Source organism: Stegostoma tigrinum, chromosome 12 (assembly GCF_030684315.1).
Source record: "Stegostoma tigrinum isolate sSteTig4 chromosome 12, sSteTig4.hap1, whole genome shotgun sequence".
NCBI classification, from domain to species: domain Eukaryota; kingdom Metazoa; phylum Chordata; class Chondrichthyes; order Orectolobiformes; family Stegostomatidae; genus Stegostoma; species Stegostoma tigrinum.
Window position 1 is genome coordinate 15,849,067 of NC_081365.1, and position 18,346 is coordinate 15,867,412.

The following is an 18,346-nucleotide window of genomic DNA, read 5'->3' on the forward strand; positions in this document are numbered from 1 at the left end:
GGCGCCAATGCAGTCATCAATGTAACGGAAGAAGAGGTGGGGTTTAGGGCCAGTGTAGCTTTGGAAGAGGGATTGTTCCATGTAACCTACAAAGAGGCAGGCATAGCTTGGGCCCATGCAGGTACCCATGGCCAACCCCTTTGTCTGTAGGAAGTGGGAGGAATCGAAAGAGAAGTTGAGGGTGAGGACGAGTTTGGCTAGGTGGATGAGGATGTTGGTGGAGGGGGACTGGTCGGGTCTACGGGACAGGAAGAAGCAGAGGCCCTTTAGGCCATCTGCATGGGGAATGCAGGTGTATAGGGATTGGACACCCATGGTGAAAATGAGGTGTTGGGGACCGGGGAATTGGAAGTTCTGGAGGAAGTGGAGGGCATGGGTGGTGTCACGGACGTAGGTAGGGAGTTCCTGTACCAAGGGGGAGAAAATGGAGTCGAGGTACATGGAGATAAGTTCGGTGGGGCAGGAGCAGGCAGAGACAATGTGTCGACCAGGGCAGGCAGGTTTGTGGATTTTGGGAAGGAGATAGAAGCGGGCGGTGTGGAGTTGGGGAACAATGAGTTTGGAGGCTGTGGGTGGGAGATCACCTGAAGTGATGAGGTTGTGGATGGTTTGGGAGATGATGGTTTGGTGTTCGGGGGTGGGGTCATGATCAAGGGGGCGGTAGGAGGAGGTGTCAGAGAGTTGGCGCCTGGCCTCGGTGATGTAGAGGTCAGTGCGCCATACTACAACTGCGCCTCCCTTGTCCGTGAATATTATGGTGATGTTGGGGTTGGACCGGAGGTAGCGGAGGGCTGCCTGTTCTGTGGAGGAGAGGTTGGAGTGGGTGGGAGGGGTGGAGAGGTTGGGGCGATTGATGTCACACTGGCAGTTGGAGATGAAGAGGCCGAGGGAGGGTAGGAGGAGGCCTTGGGGTGTTGTCCAGGAGGACAGGGTGTGTTGGAGGTGGGAGAAAGGGTCAGTAGAGGGAGGGTTCGGCTCACGGTTGCAGAAATAAGCATGGAGGTGGAGATGCGGGAAAGACTGCTAGGTGTCCAAACGTGACCCATATTTGTTGATGTGTGTGTGGAGGGGGACAAAGCTGAGCCCTTTACTGAGGACTGACCGTTTGTCCTCAGTAAGGGGGAGGTCTGGGGGGATGGTGAAGACTCGGAAGGACTGGGTGGTGCTGTCTCCCTTGGAGCTGCCGGCTGTGGAGGCAGTGGGCGGAGTGTTGTGGGCTGGGGGTGGAGTTGCGTCGGTGGTGGCGGTGAGTCGAGTTTTATTGGCGGTGGGCGGAGTTGCTATTTTTGGAGCCAGTACTGACATGATGGGGTTGTAGATTTGTCTGCCAAGCTGACGTGTTTGACTGCAGACGTTTCATCCCCCTGTTAGGTAACACCGTCAGTGTGCCTGCGGTGAAGCGTTGGTGTTCTGTCCTGCTTGTTAATTATATGCTTCAGCTTGCTGGGGTTGGCATCATTTCCAGTTCTGTTTTTCAGTGGCAGTTCAGTGTGTTTGTTGATGGAGTTCCAGTTGGAATACCAGGCCTCCAGGAATTCCCTGGCATGTCTCTGTTTGGCTTGTGCTCTTGTGGATGTGTTGCCCCAGTCGAATTCATGTCCTTCTTCATCAGTGTGTGTCAAGATCAGTGAGAATTGATTGTATCTCTTGGTGGCTCGTTGGTGTTCATGCATCCTTATTATCAGTTTTCTTTTGCTTTGGTCTTTGTAATGTTTCTCACAGTCCTTGCATGGTATTTTGTATACTACGTTGGTTTTATTGGTTGTGGGTATGGGGTCCTTTATGTTCGCCAGTAGCTGTTGCAGGGTGGTTGTTGGCTTGAGGGCTACACTGATACCTAGGGGTCTGAGTAATATCCCTGATTAGGCATGGGTTCCCTTTCACAGAACCATGCTGACTATTCCTGAATATCTTGAGATTATCCAAGTGTGCAGCCATTATCTCTTTAGTGATCACTTCTTACACCTTCCTCATGACGCACATGAAGCCACTTTGCCCTTTTTTTTATCAAGTTTACTGACCTTTTCATTTCCCTTTCTCCTACCCTCCCTCTCTTCTTGAATAGAGGTGTTATATTTGCTACTTTTCAGCCTCTAGTCACTGTCTACTCTTCAGAATCAAACTTGTTTATTTCAACTCTTTGCTCCGTCTCTGCCAACCTCTTCCTTTCCATATCACTACACTACCCTCAATCAATTGTTGCATATGCCCCTGACCCAGCCCTACAAAGCCACTGCCCATACTCCAAACTAACAATGGACTGTGGTCGCAAACTCTTGTTTTAACATTTTCTGGAGTTTATTATGTTACATTCTGCTCTAACCAGCCCCAACAAATTAAACAGCCTCCTTTCCATCTCTAGTCTTTTTTTTAACAACACATAAATGAAACACTAATTTTAATGCCCGGTTGAGGTTTCTCCCTGTCTGTCTACAACAATGTCCAGAGGTTTATCTTCCATTCCTGGAGACTAGATCAATCATGGAAGGTTAAAAACTCTACCATATGTCCAAGTCTTATCACTACTTTAAAACATTTATGAATGGGATGTGGGCATCACTGGCGAAGGCAGATTTGTTATTGTCCCGAGAAGTTGATGGTGAGCTGACTTCATGGCCAATGAGTGGTTTGCCAGGCCATTTCAGGGGCAAGAGTCAACCACATTGCTGTGGGACTGGAGTCATCCAGGCTGGGTAAGTGAGCTGGATTTCCTTTCTTAAAGGGCTTTCATGAGCCAGATGGATTTTTAATTCAAGCTGGTTATTTTATAGTTCCATGACAAACACTAGGCTGTTTAAATTATCGATTTATGAAATAAATTGTCCTCCTAGTTGTAATAATGGGATTTGAATTCTTGGATCATTTGTCCACAATATTACTCTGTGCTCAGCTATTATTCAAAACCTGTTACTGTATTGTCAACTTGGCTTTTGTTTTCTCAGGCCATGGATGCAGCACTGTACAATCACTATGAAGAGAAGGTTCGACCTTGTATTGATCTCATTGACTCACTGAGAGCATTGGGTGTGGACCAGGACCTCTCTCTCCCGGCCATTGCAGTGATTGGTGATCAGAGCTCTGGAAAAAGCTCTGTGCTGGAGGCACTGTCCGGAGTCGCTCTGCCTAGGGGCAGCGGTAAGATGGTTCTGAATGTCGACTTCCTTAGCCTGTTTGTGATTCATCCCTACTCCCTGCAGCTCTTAGTATGAAGAGCTGGGATAAACAGTGGTGGAAACTAAGTTTCAATTATATCAAAATTTAGTTGAATCCCATTTAAAGTATATTTTTCATTTTGGAGACCAGAGAACAGGAAAAAATGTTTTGGTAAAGGAGGAGTGTAAATTTTCCAGATTCTATGCAGTAGAGCAGCTTGAGTATGATGAAAATTTGTACTTTCTTGTGTATAGTGTGTATAGAGTGATCTAATTGAGGTGCAAAAGGTGATTTGAGGAGTTACTGCAATAGATTGAAATTGCTACCTGAAGTGAGGAAGTTGAAAATAATTTTGGCAGTAGTTTAAAGTGGGGCCCCACTATTCAGCAGAGCATCAAGGAACTCATCCTATTTCTTTCTTTTGGAAACTTGGAGCCCTATCTATGAAAGAACTGTTTGAGCTAGGGAGTTTATTGAAAATGCCAAAATTGAGAATGATCGAGTTCCGATCTGTTTATGAACTCTGGGTGGTAAACGAACACATGATATAGCTTGGCCCTGACCTGAAAACAACAATGCAACAGGATTGAGAAGCTGTATAGCCAGTTCCAGTTCCTAGGTTCCTGCTTAAAAGAAAATTAGATGGTCAGTTTTTTAGCTGAGATCTTAATGGATGATCAAGGAGTCTCCCCTCTTTGCACAGTTGGCAACTTGGCTAACTATAAATGTGCATAATGATATATGAGATAACAAGTGCTGGAGTCAGAGATAACACAGCATGGAGCTGGAGGAACACAGCAGGCCAAGCAGCATCTGAGGAGCAAGAAAGCTGACGTTTTGTGTTGGAACCATTTTGACACCTTATGTATCAAAAGGGTCCATGTTTTGGTTGAAATGCAATCATATACAAATGTCTGTCATAGTCATGCAACCTCTATCATGAGGGTGACTGTCTGCATGGAGTCTGTATGTCCCCCCCCCGTGTCTGTGTGGGTTTCTGCCCACATTTGAAAGATGTGCAGGTTAGGTGGATTGGCCGTGAGAAATGCAGGGTTACAGGAACGGGGCCGGGCTGGGGTGGGGGGTGTGGTAGGGGAGGGGTGTTGGATTTGGGTGGGTTGTTTTTTGGAGGGTTGGTGTGGACTTGATAGGCAGAATGGCCTGGTTCTACACTATTAAGGATCCAATGATTCTGTGAAGCACACATCGAAAGGCAGACATCTTAAGCTTCCCATTAATAAAGCTCTCATGTTCAGCACACTGCTGCCAGAAAAGTACTGCGCTCAGGTCCAGAGCTGAAGCTAAAAAAAACACAGCTGCAGAACTGGGAACTGCACACATAATGAAAAACAAAATCACAGCAAAAACCTCACTTAAGATATATCAGCTGCAGATTTTCTCCTCCCAGCTCCTGTTCAAATTACTGCAGATTTGAGGTAGATCTGGGAGTTCCTTCCATTAACAAAGCAGAATTATGAAACAGCTGCAGACTTCTTGAGAAAACTAGGACAAGTTCAAGTTGCTACACTTTTATCACTTTTGAGGTGCGACTGCTTCAAAAAAATATAAAATCCGAAAGAACTGTGAATGCTATAAATCAGAGACAAAAAATAGAAATTGCTGAAAGACTCAGCAGTTCTGGCAGCATCTGCAGACAGAAATCAGTGTTAACGTTTTGGGTATGGTGACCCCTTCTCAGACAAAGCGTCGCTTGACCCAAAACATTAACTCCTATTTCTCTTCACAGATGCTGCCAGACCTGCTGAGCTTTTCCAGCAATTTCTATTTTTCCTTCTTGCATTACATTGACAGATACTCCAGCACAGAGGACAGAAGGATTAGAGACAAAAGGCAGAATACAAATATTGTGGAAGGTATCATACAAATGAGTAAAAAACTTGTCCAGCATGGGGAGAAGAACACTTTTACTGCAAGAAGCTGAGTTATAACCATGTGTATACTTTTTTTAAAAATGCAGCGAATAAGCACAAATGGTCACTAGAGAGTTAATAGCTGAAGATTTTGATGAATCACTGTACGCTATCCAACAGGTTGGTTCAGTCAAAATAAGACGAGTGGCTGTAAGATTGAGGACCCCAGGAGGGGAATGTCAGGTCAATGTAATATGTCAGGTGGGTGCTGATACATCATGCAGTGTCATGAACTTTCAGACCTGAACAAAGTGGCTCAACAAGGCAATCCAAAAATGAATCCCTTGGGAGTAATAATAAAATGTGAGGCTGGATGCAGTGAGGTAAGTTCATTATAAGATGACAACATAGACGTGTCAAAAGGACAGATTACTCTGCAAGCCCGCTGCAGGATGATGAATGAGGACCTGGACTTCCAGATCATTGACAGTAAGCAAGTGCTATTAATCTCAGACAGAGCAGGTATAAAGTTAGGGCCAGTAACTCTCAATGTGCCAAAAGATATTTTCAATTTGTGATAGCATACTGAAACAATGATTGCAGAACACATCTAGATAAATACAAAAAGGTGTTCACAGGGCCAGGAGTCTTCCAGGAGTTTACCATCTCAAAGTGGATGAGGAAGCAAGATCATTAACATCTGGTGAGGAAAGTTCCTCAAGGCCAGCCTGAAAAAGAAGACAGAAGAGCTGGAAAAGAAGGAAGTAAACAAGAAAGAGACAATTCTTACAGAATGGGTTAGCAAAACATCCTGGGAAAATGAAAAACTGTATTGTTGACACAAAGAATGTAAATAAAACCTCAAAGAGATCTTGTGGCCCCCATGACAACCACTGAAGGAATTTAGCCACAGTTTACAAAAGCAAAAATTCTCACTCCCTGAGATGGAGTCATAGAGTCAAAAAGCTCAGAAACAGAATATTCGGTCCAACTCGCCCGTGTCGGCCAGGTTCCCCAAACTAAACTAGTCCCATTAGCCTGCATTTGGCCCATGTCCCTCTGAATCTTTCCTATTCATGCACCTGCCCAAGTGTCTTTTAAATGTTATGACCATACCTGCATCTATTACTTCCTCCAGCAGCTCATTCCATATATGCACCACCTTCTGTCTGGAAAAATTACCCCTCAGGTCCCTTTTAAATTTCACCTCTCTCACCTTTAACCTATGCCCTCTATTTTTGGACTCCCCTACCCTGGGGAAATGATCTTTGCTATTTACCTTCTTTATGTCTGTTATGAATATAACTTCTGCCTCTTAACTACAAAAGGAAAGGAGAAAAAGTGTGGATACTGGGACTGCAGACAATCTTTTACAGAATAAGAAGCCTAATACAATATATGAAGGATGGTTACTGCCAAGTGATGCTCAATGATGGCATTTTAAGTACATTCTGGATACCCTTTTGGAGACTTAGATGGTACTGTATGTCATTTGGCATTTCCACTTCTCCAGAAGAATATCAGTACAGGCAGCACGAGATCATTTTTGATCTTCCCAGAGTGGAAGTTACAGTGGATGATGTGGTATGTTATGGATGCAGAGTCGCAATGCTGACCATGATCAAAATCCAGTGCAACTGATTATTGGAACTTACCAGATGAACCTTAAGCTGAACAAGAAAAAAACTACAGTTCATTATGTCCAAAGTCAGGAAATAAGCCACTTACTGCAAAAGTTTTCACCTAGATTCCAAAATGTTGAGATCCGTAATGGCAAAGCAGAAACCAGAAGATGCAAACTTCAGTGCTGAGATACTAAGGTCCTACTGACATTTGTGAGAAAGGCCACCTGAGAGACAACATACTTCAGGCAGGAAGAAGACTTGTGAACCGGAGTGCTCTATTGTAACCTCAGTCTGTGCAGGAATCGAACCCAAACTATTGGCATCTTTCTGCATCACAAGCCAGCCTTCCAAGATAATGATATAAATGATGCAGTTACCCAGCAGTGTGATGCGAGTGAGATAGGATGATTAATACCCCAAAGGCTGCAAGATCAACTGGTTACAATCACATCCAGAGTGCCAATCAAGAAAACAAAAAGCAATTATGCCCAGAATGTGTAATTGTGCCAGGCCATTGTCTTTGATTGTGAACATTTTTATCAATACCTACACTGAGGAGGCAAAGTGACAGTCAAATTTGACTTTGGTTTGAAGGGCTGAGGGCCTGTTCCTGTGCTGTTATTTTCTTTATTCTTTGCTCTTTGTTCACAGCCGCTTCCTACCATTTTCCTCAAGCCTTTACTATCTTCTCCAAAGCATTTTCCAAGCATGTATTTCCAGAAATATAATATTCAGACATATCATCTGAATGCTGGCCCAGCTAGCGATGCCCATCTCAGCTGAATGAATTTAAAAAAAGGTGCTATAAAATGATAGATTTATGTACATGTTGCAGATATACAGCTGGGAGAAGGCACTATAAAATGATAGATTTATGTACATGTTGCAGATATACAGCTGGGAGAAGGCCCTTTAAAATGATAGATTCATATACACGTTGCAGATATACAGCTGGGAGAAGGCGCTTTAAAATGATAGATTTATGTACACGTTGCAGACATACAGCTGGGAGAAGGCGCTATAAAATGATAGATTTATGTACATGTTGCAGATATACAGCTGGGAGGAGGCGCTATAAAATGATAGATTCATATACACGTTGCAGATATATAGCTGGGAGAAGGCGCTATAAAATGATAGATTTATGTGCATGTTGCAGATATACAGCTGGGACAAGGCGCTATAAAATGATAGATTTATGTACATGTTGCAGATATACAGCTGGGAGAAGGCACTATAAAATGATAGATTCATATACACGTTGCAGATATACAGCTGGGAGAAGGCGCTATAAAATGATAGATTTATGTGCATGTTGCAGATATACAGCTGGGAGAAGGCGCTATAAAATGGTAGATTTATGTACATGTTGCAGATATACAGCTGGGAGAAGGCACTATAAAATGATAGATTTACGTACATGTTGCAGATATACAGCTGGGAGAAGGCGCTTTAAAATGATAGATTCATATACACGTTGCAGATGTACAGCTGGGAGAAGGCGCTATAAAATGATAGATTTACGTACACGTTGCAGATATACAGCTGGGAGAAAGCGCTATAAAATTATAGATTTATGTACATGTTGCAGATATACAGCTGGGAGAAGGCACTTTAAAATGATAGATTTATGTACACATTGCAGATATACAGCTGGGAGAAGGCGCTATAAAATGATAGATATATGTACACGTTGCAGATATACAGTTGAGAGAAGGCGCTATAAAATGATAGATTCATATACACGTTGCAGATATACAGCTGGGAGAAGGCGCTATAAAATGATAGATTTATGTACACGTTACAGATGTACAGCTGGGAGAAGGCGCTATAAAATGATAGATTTATGTACACGTTGCAGATGTACAGCTGGGAGAAGTCCACTTGATGACAAAGGCAAAGGCAGCTACACAAAGTGTGAAATCTTCCAGATTCCACATGAAACAACGGCTTATCATGCTTTGGAAGGCATCAATGAACAGAAACACTGAATATATCACAGCAGGCCAAGCAGCATCCTAAGATGCTGTGTTCATCTAGCTCTACACTTTGTTATCTTGGATTCTCCAGCACCTGCAGTTCCCACCATCACTGAATATAGCAGACTGGTGCCTTGGTTAGATCAACCAACTGTCCAACAAGAAGCAAGTCTCTTACTGTTGGCAAGAAGCTGTGAGAAAAGGATAGCCAGAAAATATCAAGGACACATCTCTCACTACAAGTGCATATTTGACATACAAAGATGAATCGACAGCCCAAGATGGCACATTGTACAAAAAGAATGGAGTAATTTTCTTGGAGGAGTTGAACGAAGAGAAGCTAAAGAGCATCCATGAATGCCACTGAGGAATTGAATCCAATCTGAGGAAGAAAAGAGAGGTGTTCCACAGGGCAAACATGACAAAGACAATCAAGGAGCATATCAGCCAATGCAATGCTTGAAATAAGCAGCAAAATAAACAAGCAGGAGAACTGCTGACCACATATGACATTCTAGACGGGCTTTGGATGAAGCTGTGAGTAGATCTGTCCATACTCACAGGAGCTAATTATCTTGTAATTGTAGACTGTTGTTCTAACCATTGGAAGGTGGAACAGTGGACTCCAATAATCTGTCACTGAGATTGTCAAATGCCTAAAAGGACACTTCAACAGTTATAGATAACAAGGTGTAGAGCTGGATGAACACAGCAGGCCAAGCAGTACCAGAGAGCAGGAAAGCTGACGTTTCGGGTCTGGACCCTTCTTCAGAAAGTTCAGCTTCAGCAGTTGTGGCATTTCCAATGTATTTGTGGCCACTGAGAATGGCCTTCAGTTCATGAGTGAAGAATTCAGCAGCTTTGTGAAATTCAGCAGCACACTTTATGATATCTCCAATCAATTGGAAAGCCTTCGGTAGCAGTGAAAATCACCAAAGGCATCATAGCGAATTTTGACAAATCCTATACAAATGTATACAAGGCAATCCTCTAGGGGAGAAACTCCACATTGTCCCCAGTCAGTCAAATGAAAAGACCAGGTGGCGGTGCAAATCTCCAAAATAATGAAGCCAATCCTGCACAGATGTCCATGAGGTAATCCTTTAGTGGAGAAACATGTACTGAAAGCATGGAAACCAGACCAAGGTGAAGACTAACATCATGTTGAACACAGGCTGTTCCAGTGCCAAGAAAAAGTTGCGGAAGCTGGAGGAGTACACGTGTGAGTTAAAAAGTCATGGTGAACTGGCAGGAAGCCCAATTACATTTGGCTAATACTGCTCAGCCATTAACAGTGTTGAGTATTAGACAGCCTCACTGGCCATGAGTATTCAGCGGTCACAACAATAGCTAGTTCAAGAGGGAACCTGGGACCCATGTTGAGTCATTGTCACCGTGGTTATGTTGGAAAAGAACAAATAGATTATACTATCATTACTGCAGTCATCAGCTGCACAGCTGCTCCAAGAGTCTGTGCATGTGCTCAGCACATTCATTTCCAGTTTCTCTAGTCACCACCATGCATGGACCTTGCAGGCCCAACTGCAGATAATCAGTAAGAGGTATATGCCCTGTTGATACAGAACTGATATCAACTGATATCAACAGTCAGATCCACAATTCTACAGCCAGTTCACAAGAATAATAGATCACCAATGGCGATAACAGCATTCACAAATGACAAAGGATTGAAGTAAATCAATCCCTAGGTAAATAGCCAACCACAACATGCACTCATACCATTAAGAGACCAGCATGGTTTAAGGACTATAAATGTGATGGACATGCAGAGACCGATAAAAATAAGAAACAGTTAAGGTGTGAGAACAGTAATGGTAAATAATTGGGAATTTGAGGATCTAAAAATGTGCATGATAATGCAGCTTTCTTCCCCTTCTTCAAATCAAATGGTGGACATTTGGATGGAAATTCAATCTCGTACAAATGTCTGTCCTTGTCTCTGCAGTCATGTGATCTCTAACATGAAGCACATACCTTGCAGATAGACATTGTAAACTTCAGTTCAGTGAGGTTTTTATGTTTTACCGCACTTTCTTCTCCCTTTTTGAAATGCTTCAAGTATCCTCGGTGCAGTATACTTCTTTTATTATTGAAAGACTGTCTGACATTGCTTTACAGATATTGTGATGAGACGCCCTCTCAAACTGAAGCTGAAAAAAGCCAAAGGTCGGAAATAAGTTGTCGGGATTGATAAGTTGCAATAATTACTCAAAAGAACTATCAGACCCATTTGAGGTTGAAAACGAAATTGTGAAGTGTAATTGTCCCATTTCTCACAGCTTAATGATACCTTGTTGCCGTGTTTTGGTGTTAATAGTAGTGAAATACTTGTGACTTGTTCATTAATAAGCCACGAGTAATTCAGCTTTCCTCTTAATTTCTCTGCCTTTTGAGACTTGAAGGCCGTGTGCAGAGATTCAGTTGCAGAAATGTTGGGTGATCTCTGGTATCTCACCCTGGTGGCCATTTCTACAAGTGGCCAGCTGCCTGACTGAAAGGGAAATCATTTTAACCAAGCTCAGCCCTGTCCTTGTTTGACAGTCTTCTTTCCACTAATAGCTCTGGACAGCAGGTAGAAGTGGGGACGGGGCCTCTTTGTGCTCACACTCTTCACCAAGCTTGTTCACCTTGAGGCTAATAGTGGAGTTAAAATTGCATCTCTGGAGATTAGCTAACTCAACACACGCAGAACAGGCAGTGAGCCAAGAGGGGAGTTTCATCTCAGGTGATAACACAAAAATGGGGCAACATTGATTTGATCAGTTCAACACCAAACGATTTAATTCCTTTCCTGTTTCCTTCTGTCCTTCAGTCCCTCTGTCCTTCTTGCCTAGAAGGGAAGGGGGGATAGGAAGAGAGTGTTAGTCATTGGGCACTCAATAGTTAGAGGGACAGATAGAAGGTTTGTTGGGAACAAATGAGACTCACGGTTGGTGTGTTGCCTCCCAGGTGCCAGGGCCTGTGATGTCTCGGATCATGTCTTTGGGGTCCTGAAGGGAGAGTGTGGCCAGCCCCAAGTTGTGGTCCATATAGGTACCAACAACATAGGTAGAAAGAGGGATAGGGATGTCAGGCAGGATTTCAGGGAGCTAGAGTGGAAGCTGAGAGCTAGAACAAACAGACTGGTTATCTCTGTTTTGTTACCCATGCCACGTAATAGCGAGGCAAAGAACAGGGAGAGATTTCAGCTGAACACGTGGCTGCACGGATGGTGCAGAGGGAGGGCTTCAGATACATGGACAATTGGGGCTCATTCTGGAGAAGGTGGGAACTCTACAAACAGGACGGTCTCCACTTAAACCAGAGGGGTACTGATATCCTGGGTGGGAAATTTGCTGGTGCTATTCGGGTGGATTTAAACTAGCTCAGCAGGGGGATGGGAAACTGAGGTGTAGTTCCAGTACACAGGGGGAAGAGAGTAGGGAGGACATGGACAGGATCTCACTGTCACAGGAGTGTGCTGGAAGACAGCAAGCTGGATTGAAGTGTGTCTACTTCAATGCCAGGAGTATCCGGAATAAGGTAGGTGAGCTTACAGCATGGATAGATACCTGGGACTTCAATGTTGTGGCCATTTCGGAGACATGGAAAGAGCAGGGTCAGGAATGGATGTTGCAGGTTCCAGGGTTTAGGTCTTTCATTAAGATCAGGGAAGGTGGTAAAAGAGGGGGAGGTGTGACTTTGTTAGTCAAGGACAGTATAACGGTGGCTGAAAGAACTTTTGACGAGGACTTGTCTACTGAGGTGGTATAGGCTGAGGTCAGAAACAGGAGAGGAGAGGTCACACTGCTGGGAGTTTTTAATCGGCCTCCGCAAAGCTCCAGGGATGTGGAGGAGAGGATTGGCAAAACGATTCTGGGCAGGAGTGAAAGGAACAGGGTGGTCATTATGGGAGACTTTAACTTCCCTAGCATTGACTGGAAATGCCATAACTCTTGTACGTCAGATGGATTAGTTTTTGTCCAATGTGTGCAGGAGGGTTTCCTGACTCAGTATGTTGAAGGGCTGACAAGAGGGGAGGCCACACTGGATCTGGTACTTGGTAATGAAACAGGACAGGTGTTTGATTTAGTGGTAGGTGAGCACTTTGGAGAGAGTGACCATAATTTGGTTATGTTTAGTTTAGCGATGGAAAAGGATAGGAACATGCCATAGAGTAAGAGTTATAAATAGGGGAAGGGCAATTATAATGCAATTAGGCAAGACTTAGGAGGCATAGAATGGGGTAGCAAAATGCAGGGCATGGGGACAATCGAAATGTGGAGCTGGTTTAAGGAACAGATATTGTGTGCCCTTGATTGGTATGTCCCCGTCAGGCAGGGAGGAAGTGATAAGGTAAGGGAGCCGTGGTTTACTAAAGAAATCATATCTCTTGTTAAGTGGAAGAGGGAGGCTTATGTGACGATGAGACGAGGTGGTTCAGATGAGGCGATGGAGAGTTACAGATTAGCTCGGAAGGATTTAAAGAGAGAGTTAAGAAGAGCAAGGAGGGGACATGAGCAGGCATTGGCAGGTAGAATAAAGGAGAACCCTAAAGCTTTCTATAGGTATGTGAGGAATAAGAGGATGACGAGAGTAGGAATAGGGCCAGTCAAAGACAGAACTGGGAAGTTGTGTGTGGATCCTGTGGAGATTGGAGAGGTGCTAAATGATTATTTCTCATCTGTTTTCACTGAGGAACAGGAGACTATTGTAGAGGAGATGACTGAGTTATGGGCTACTAGAATTGAAGGGATTGAGGTTGGTAAGGAGGAGGTATTATCAATTCTCGTGGGTGTGGAGGTAGATAACTTCCCTGGGCCGGATGAGATTTTTCTGAGGATTCTCTGGGAAGCTAGGGAGGAGGTAGCGGAGCCTTTGGCCTTGATCTTTGTGTTGTCATTGTCTACAGGTTTAGCACCAGAGGACTGGAGGGTTGTAAATGTTGTGCCTTTGTTCAAGAAGGGCAGTAGAGATAACCCAGGTAATTATAGACCTGTGAGCCTTACATCTGTTGTAGGAAAGGCTTTGGAAAGGATTATAAGAGATACGATTTATAATCATCAAGCAAGCAACAATTTGGTTGGAGATAGTTAACATGGATTCGTCAAGGGCAGGTCGTGTCTCACAAACCTCATTGAGTTTTTTGAGAAGGTGACCAAACATGTGGATGAAGGTAGGGCAGTTGACGTGATGTACATGGACTTCAGTAAAGCCTTTGATAAGGTTCCACATGGTAGGCTATTGGAGAAAATACGGAGGCTTGGGATTGAAGGACATTTAGCCGTTTGGATTAGAAACTGGCTTTCTGTAAGAAGGCAACAAGTGGTGGTTGATGGAAAATATTCAGCCTGGAGTCCGGTTACTAGTGGTGTGCCTCAAGGATCTGTTTTGAGACGATTGCTGCTTGTCATTTTTATAAATGACTTGGACGCAGGCATAGGTGGATGGGTTAGTAAGTTTGCAAATGACACTAAAGTCGGTGGAGTGGTGGACAATGTGGAAGAATGTTGCAGGTTGCAGGGAGACTTGGATAAACTGCAGAGTTGGGTTGAAAGGTGACAAATGGAGTTCAATGTGGATAAATGTGAGGTGATTCACTTTGGGAAGAATAATAGGAAGGCAGAATACTGCGTCAATGGAAAGATTCTTGGTAGTGTGGATGTGCAGAGGGATCTTGGTGTCCATGTACATAGATCCCTGAAAATTGCCACCCAGGTTGATCATGCTGTTAAGAAGGCTTACGGTGTGTTAGGTTTTATTGGTAGAGGGATTGAGTTCCGGAGCCGTGGTGTCATGCTGCACCTGTACAAAACGCTAATGCAACCTCACTTGGAATATTGCGTGCTGTCTGGTCACCCCATTACAGGAAGGATGTGGAAGCATTGGAAAAGGTGCAGAGGAGATTTACCAGGATGTTACCCGGTCTGGAGCGAAGGCCTTATGAAGAAAGGCTGAGGGACTTGGGTCTGTTCTCATTGGAGAGAAGGAGGCTAAGAGGGGACTTAATAGAGACATACAAGATGATTAGAGGATTTAGGTAGGGTGGACAGTGAGTCTTTTTTCAAGGATGATGACGTCAGCTTGCACTAGGGGACATAGCTGCAAATTGAGGGATGATAGATTTAAGACAGATATCAGAGGCAGGTTCTTTACTCAGAGAGTGGTAAGGGCGTGGAATGCCCTGCCTGCCAATGTAGTTAACTCAGCCACATTAGGGACATTTAAACAGTCCTTGGATAAGCAGATGGATGATGATGGGACAGTGTAGGGGGATGCGCTTAGATTAGTTCACAGGTCACGCAGCATCGAGGGCTGAAGGGCCTGTTCTGCGCTGTATTGTTTTATGTTCTATGTTCTGTGTTCTTCTCGCAGATGTGTCGCATCCCCCACCAAAATGCTATGGTTGATTTGCTGGCCCTCCCTGCAGTTCCCACTCTCTTCCACATAATTTGGGAGCATTGTTCTTGGTCTTGAATTTAATCCCTCCACCCTGTCACCAGGCAGGAATAGTCTTGGGACAGAGAGGAAGGTTGCTATTGGAAACAATACCGGAAATTGCTGGAAAATCTCAGCAGGCCTGGCAGCATCTGTGGAGAGAAATCAGAATTCATGTCTGGGATCCAGTCATCCTTCTTAGAACATTCTTCAGGTTAATACTGGGTTGGTTTGGCACAACCTCATGAGCGAAGGGTCTGTTCCTGTGCTGCACTGTTCTATATTCTATGACTCAGCTACTCTTGGGAGTCTTGGATTACATTTACATATCCACTCAGGTGACAAGAGTAAACCATAGCGACTGATCTGACAAAGAGTAGGAAAAGAAACAATCTTTTTTCAATCCATGGATTTGTGTCAGGAAACTGTACAATGTGATTGCTGCGGGGTTTGGTTTGGTTTATGATTTACAGCTCAGAACACAATGGCTGGAAAGGACCAAGGAATCAGCCCTGAGCTGATCAGTGTGGAAGTGGAGGCTAGCAATGTCCCTGACCTAACATTGATCGATCTGCCAGGAATTGCAAGAGTGGCAGTCGGGAGCCAACCACAGGATATTGGAGACCAGGTAATGTAGAACAGCAGAAAAACAACCACATCAGTCACTGCCACAGGGGAGTGTATTGAGTGCTGTGCTGGGTACATTTGTTTATGTGTTAAAGAACAGAAAGAGCTTATGAATTTAAAGTTCTGGCAAAGATCTACAGCTCAGGTTGCTGACTTGCTCGCCGAGCTGGCTTGTTCTTGTTCAGACATTTTGTCACCATGCTAGGTAACATCATTAGTGGAACCTCCAATGAAGCGATGTTATTCTACTTTGCTTGGAACTTATACTGTCTGATCTAATATGGTAGGTGGTGTCATTTCCAGTTTTGATCTGCATGTGTTTGTATATGGGGTCCAATTCTATTTGTTTGTTGATTGCTTTATGGGTGGAGAACGATACCTTTAGGAATTCCTGTGCATGTCTATGTTTGGCTTGGGTTACTATGGTTACCTTGCCCCAGTTAAACTGAATGAATAAATAAACACAAGGAAGGCCACACTGGGACAAGGTAACCATCGTAGCATGGTGAGGCCTCTTCTGAAGTACTGTGTCTAGTTCTGGCCACTCCATTATAGGAAGGATATTATTCACCTGGAGAGAGTTCAGAATATGATTTAACAGGATGTTGTTGGGATCTGAGTTATAAGGACAGGTCGGATCAGCTGGGACATTGTTACACTGGAGCATAGGAGGTTGAAAGGTGACCTTCTAGCAGTTTATAAAATCATGAGCGGCATAGATAAGATGAACATCAAGGGCGTTTTCCCTAGAGTGGAGGAGTTCAAAACTAGGGGCATATTTTTAAGGTGAGCGGAGAAAGATTTAAAAAGAGACAAGGGGCAATCTTTTTAGACAGAGAGTGGATTGTATGTGGAATGAACTACCAGCGGAAGTGATGGATGCAGGTACAGTTACAACATTTGAAAGGCAAGTAGCTAAGAACATGAATAGGACAAGTTTGGAGAGATATGAGCCAAGCACAAGCAAGCAGGACTAGTTGGTTTGGGAACGTAATTGGTTGGACTAGTTGGGCTGAAGGGCCTGTTTCCATTTTGTATGACACTATGACTAACTGAAACACTAACTTTTCAATGAACTGCAGAAAATTAAAGACCTTTCCTACTTAATAATTGAGGAATATTCAAATGAATCTGACGATAATATAAAAATATACATTATGATGCAAAAGAGTTTTGGGAAATGGCATGACCTTCTTGATGAACATTAGAGAAAGTGTAAGCAATTAAGCTATCATGGAGAAGGCTCCATTAGCATTGCGATTGTGCATTAAGTTTGATGAAGTGTTTAAATGCTTTTTATGAAAGATGTAGCTCAAAAATTACCAAAATGTTCACAAGCAAGGATACTGCCTACGTTGTCTCGTCAGAAAAACAGCAGTCAGTTTGTGTTCTGTGAGTTCCCATAAATGCAAAATGGTGAATGCTGGTGGGGAGTGAGATGTCAATGAGTGTCTCCAGTCCTGTGTCTAGCAGCACAAGTTTATCTTTATTCAGAGCTCCTTACCACGCAGCATGGGAGAGGTTCCTGGAACAGTGTCCACTGAACACTCTGGCCCTCCTAGTCAAGTATACCATTTTTATACAGTTTGAATTACAATAATTACATGCAACATTGATGTCATTATTAGCCAATACATCCAATCGCATAAACCATAATCAATGATGGACATCTCTGTGAACATCCCTAGATTCTCCCATGATCTCATGAAGCTTACCAGACACCTTTATCACTAGTCCTTCAGATCTTACAATTAAAGCATACTTCATTCACATTCCAGTATACAGGCAATTATCCTCCTTTCCTAGATATTGGATAGCTGCATCATGGGAGCTGATACTTGCTTATTACTGGGTTTTTAAAATTTTGCAAGGTAATTTGTATTCCCTATTAATATTACTACAGGAGATACAAAGGGATGATAATTTCAACAAATTGCAATCAAATCTACATTATCAGTTTCAAGATAAAATTACTTACATGTGAAGTTTTATAATTACATCCAATGTTATAATTCTTTGACGAGGCTTACAAATTGGGGAGATCAAACAAATGCGGTGTCTATCTTGCTGCGGAGAGTTGGTTCTAGATAATAGTTTGATTTTCACCTCAAATATCTTTCACACTTGTTTCCCCACCAAATAACATGTTTTCACATTCTATTTATAAAGATGAAATTTTCAATTACCTCACAGCTTTCTGCATACAGAGCAGTGAAGCTACAACTGTTTATTTTCCATATTTTACAACCTCGTTTCCTCTGTTAGAGGTTGTCTATTTATACCATTCATTGCTCTTTCTTGCCTGCTAATGAGAGACCGTTTCTTACGGTCTGCGGTTGGCTGCTCATTATTATTCAACTAAATCGTGTATGGAAGCTTCTCGGTTGCATTTTAATTTCACAATATTCAAATGATTATGTTTAACGTGCAATGACAATTACCCAAAGAGTCTAGATTATTGTGGGATCATACTTTTCTTTTGGATCCTACTTTACTAAAGGCTTCAGATTGATTGTTAATAGTTACAAACACATTAATAGTTGTTAATAGTGGTCTCTTATCTAGGTTTTTCAAAACTGTTTTCTTATCATAAATGGTTGTGTGCTTAGTGCTATCTGTCTGCAGAAATCTAATTAAATTCCCAAATGTCTAA

General features: G+C 43.2%; 1 pseudogene; it reads left to right on the plus strand.

Moving 5' to 3' along the window:
- Positions 1-1,135: 1,135 nt before the first annotated feature.
- The window catches only part of LOC132210413 (interferon-induced GTP-binding protein Mx3-like), a 28,381-nt pseudogene continuing 11,170 nt past the window's right edge, over positions 1,136-18,346 (plus strand).